The sequence below is a fragment of the Oncorhynchus kisutch genome, linkage group LG3 (assembly GCF_002021735.2).
Source record: "Oncorhynchus kisutch isolate 150728-3 linkage group LG3, Okis_V2, whole genome shotgun sequence".
Taxonomy (NCBI): Eukaryota; Metazoa; Chordata; class Actinopteri; order Salmoniformes; family Salmonidae; genus Oncorhynchus; species Oncorhynchus kisutch.
Genome location: NC_034176.2, coordinates 22,552,509 through 22,556,700, shown reverse-complemented (window position 1 = coordinate 22,556,700; position 4,192 = coordinate 22,552,509). Strand labels below are relative to the sequence as shown.

Genomic DNA, 4,192 nt, shown 5'->3' with positions numbered 1-4,192 from the left:
TTTAATATGACATGCAGACTGCGGTGCGAGAGCGGCAACACAGATGAAAGAATAACAGCCCCCTTGAAAATAGAGCTACTGATGTGATCAAAGCAAAAATTGCCTACATGTCCTGGCACTTTTTTGTTTTGTTTTTTGTAGTACAAAGTCATTATCAGCAATAGGCTTTCTAAACGTTTTGCACAACTGTGATTTTCAATCATTGATAAAGAGTAAAATATTTGCAAGACAATTCTCAAACTGAGACCATTTGTTTACAGTATATCTGTAATGTGTGTTCTCCATCTTTAACTCTCAGATTATGAACAACTGATATGATTGGCTTGTTAAGATTAGCCAACCATTGTAGGTACCAATCCCAGCAACAGACAGTGTTCCGTTGGACACTGCTCAGGGTTAGAAGTCCTTTTGAAGATCTCTCTTTTTAAGATGCCCCCTTTCCTTGAAAGAGCCATCCCTTACAGGAATTGATCAAATAGTTTTTACATACTTCACCAAGCTTGTTTGTTTGTAGTCTCTTATCTTCCGTTGCTCTCCTGCTTCTCTCTCATTCTCCTTGGTGTCCTCCTCCTCCTCATCTTCCTCCTCTGCTGTCTTGGGCCGATCCAACTCACAGATCAGACTGATAGTGGGAACATCGAAGGGGTCAAAGCGATCCAGTTTTCTCAGGTCAATAGGAACAGAAATCCCCCTGGTTTTGGGATGGATGCTGAATGGGGCTCTTCAGCAAATGGTTGACTCCTTTACTGATGTTCACAACGAGCCGAGGGTAAAAGTACTGCACATGACCTCCTTCTCAAAGTAGTGGCCCTTGGCAGTTGTATGTTTGTTTTAGACCAGAGTGTTAAGTCTTCCCCAGCACTTCTCAGGGTTTTTCTCAGTCTGGAAGCACTGCAGAAGCTCCTTTCTGACATCTTTGGGCACGAGGGACAGCAATTTGTCTGCAACCTCTTTGTTGCCCAGTATGTCCTGTCCCACTAGAAAGTACTGGGGAAAGTGGTGCTCCACCACCACCAGGGATTCTTTGATGAATGGATGAATTGAGTGTGACAGTACTACTTTCCTCACCGTCACGTCTTCATCCTTGACCAGACTCAGGTACTCAGACACGCGGAGCGGAGCACTGAAAGCTTCTGGGTGGCCTTGTCACACACCCAGCAATGCACCCCTCTCAGTGCCGGAAACCAAAGACATCTCCAAGGGCTCTGTCCACGATACGGATGACAATAGTCATCAGAGTCCAGCACTTTGGGCAGATGTCTGCAGCACTGCAACAGCTTCTGATATTGTCATAGTCTGTCATATCAACATCAAACACCTGCTCCTTCTCCAGAGCCTGGAAGGATCCAGACTTGACTGTGTTATACTGATTAGGCCTGTGACTGTAGACCGCTCCAACGTCAATCTTGTACAGATTTATCTTCTGCATCTCCTTCTCCAGCTCGTTCAGAGTTCTGAATGACTATTTCAATGTGAATAGTTCTTTGTCACTCCTCCATATTTCGGCCACCGGTAATATTGAGAGAAAGGGAAAAGTCTGCGGTAGTAGAGGGGTAATAGCTCCGGTAGAGGGGCCTGGTTGTAATCAGCAGCTGGCATTTCTGAAGTTATTATGCAAATGTATAGATTGAAGTGAAAATAATAAGAAAACGTCTAAAATGTTGATAGCCGACTGTACCCCTCAATTGTTTTAGTGTCCTGGCACCTTGCTTCACATCAGTTCAAACGATTGACAAGTAACTGAAGTGACAGCCTGGAGCTGTGTGGGAGACAATTCTGCCAATGAGAGAGTCGTAGGTAACTGCATACATGGAGTGTGTCTGAAAGTGGGCGTGTCAACAGAAGTGGGAGGATCAACAGAAGTGGGTGTATGGAAATCAGCTATTGGGCAGTTTTGTTGCCACTCAAGACCATTTTGCATGGCTGATTGGGCTGCATGACGAGTCTATTGTTGACAACTGTAGCATTTTAGCTAAGCCTAACCCTTTTCCTAACCTTAACCTCATTCCTCTAACCTGACACGCTAATTATCCTAACCTGCTATGTAAAAATTAAGCTGACCTGAGGTGCACCTGGAAATGGCTGGTCTAAACAATAATGGAGCTCTGATGTTACACCCATCACTGTTGATCCACCCATTAATGTTACGTCCATAGCTGTTGATCCACCCACTTCTTTTGAAACACCCACTTTCAGACACACTCCAAGTATGCAGGTATCCATACTTGGAGTGAGAGGATTGCATGAAATATTCTGCATTAATTCATGCTTAGGATTGGACAAAACAGATGAAAAGTGTTTGTTTGCTAAATTGACATATTTCAGTTTGAGCTGATCTGCCCGGGTTTCCTCCCACACAGCTTCCAGGTGGTCACTTCTTCTTCTTTGGAATTGTGTTGGCAGATTGCATCCAATTTAAGGTGCATACACCTACTGTACTGGAGTGAGGCATTTCACAGCTACCTACATTAAATTCTTTGTGATAAGGTTAAGCAAAATATGACCTTGACAATTAAAAAAACACCCCATCTAAACCAACGGTCTGGGGGGACAGAACAATACCACTCAACACCCCCTGCAACTGTTCTGCAGTAAAACCTCGCAATCCCAAGTATTTCTCTGCCGCTGCCACCTCTCTTTTCTGGGACTTTCCATCCATTTCTGCAACCATAGCTATGAATGCCAAGAAACCTACTTCACTGAAGCACATATTCTTCCCATCACTCTCTATTAGTCTCTGCCTTCTCAAAGAAATCATCTTAGTATCCCTCACCCTGTACCCATCTTCCTCTACCACTCTCTTCACTGCTTCAGCATACAACACCACTTTCCCTACTACTCTGACCCTGGCAACCTAAACCTGCCTTTCACTCACCAAACACCTCTGATCTCCAGCCCCGCGGGCACCCCTACAACTTTCTCCACTGAAACGACACATTCCTTTGTCTCACGCCCTCCTGCACACTTCTCACATCTAGGACTCTCCCTCCGACATACTGCTGCAACATGCCCAGACCCTACATCAAAACTCATCAAAACTTCAGTCACTCGTCAATCTTTTGAACTGATGCGAAGCCAGGTGCCAGGATACTTGACTTGTAACTAACCTCAACTTGGAACAATAATCTTTACTCTCGCTCTCATTTTCATGTAGCTATTTAAGCATTAAGGCCAGAGGGGTTGTGGTTTATTGGTCATATACCATAAACCCCCGAGGTGCCTTATTGCTATTATAAACTGATTATCAATGTAATTAGAGCAGTAAAAATAAATGTTTTGTCATACACGTGGTAAATGGTCTGATATACCACAGTTGTCAGCCAATCAGCATTCAGGGGTCAAACCACCCAGCTTATAATTTTTCTTTGATCACACCAGAAGCTCTATTTTCCCATATGTGCTGCTATTCATTCATCTGTGTTTGAGCTCTTGCGCCGCGGTCCACAAATATGAGTGGTTGTTTTTTTCCTGAGAAAAACAAATGCTATTTGTTGAATATTAGGAGTTTGGTAATACTCCCCCCGCCACAATATCAATGTTGCCAGTTAAGGTATATGAGGGGACAGTAGGCCTAGTTGGACAAGGCTATCTGAATGTGCACATGATGGAAGTTAGAGATAGCCTAAATATAAATTATTTAATACAAAAAAATGCACTGACAAAATGGCTGTAACTAAAACTAGACTAAAATTGTCCAGAGTTGTCGTCGACTGATGGTAATTAAACCAGCAAAGGATGAAATGACTAAAATGTGACAGACTAAAACCTAGGAGTAAAACTAAAATAGCTACCAAAATGAACACTGCTGCCCAGGCTGGCACTGACAGGACACCCCTCCGTTGTTCCAGAGCTCCTGGTCCCAGCAGGTGCTGAGGTGGAGCTACTGTTACACAGTACCAAGCCATGTACACATGAAAACATTTGACCATGTTTCCGCGTATGCCCATAAAAAGGAAGCAAAGACTATGACAATATGAAACAAACAAATGAAAAACAAATCTGCCCAGTCTTCCCAGTTGAAATGACGCTAACCTTCATTAGCACTGGTGAGTGACTCAAACGATAGCCATCATTATTTAGTTGATGTCGTTAAGCCTTCAATTCACAGAAATGCTGCCACTGTAAAAACAATATAACCAAAACAATTCCAGGTAGGGTAAACATGCAAATATAAAGGAGTTAAACACAGTTA

At 43.3% G+C, this 4,192-nt stretch overlaps 1 pseudogene; it reads right to left on the bottom strand.

Moving 5' to 3' along the window:
* Positions 1–396: 396 nt before the first annotated feature.
* LOC109871705 (DNA primase small subunit pseudogene) lies at positions 397–1,599 on the bottom strand (annotated as a pseudogene).
* Positions 1,600–4,192: the final 2,593 nt, after the last annotated feature.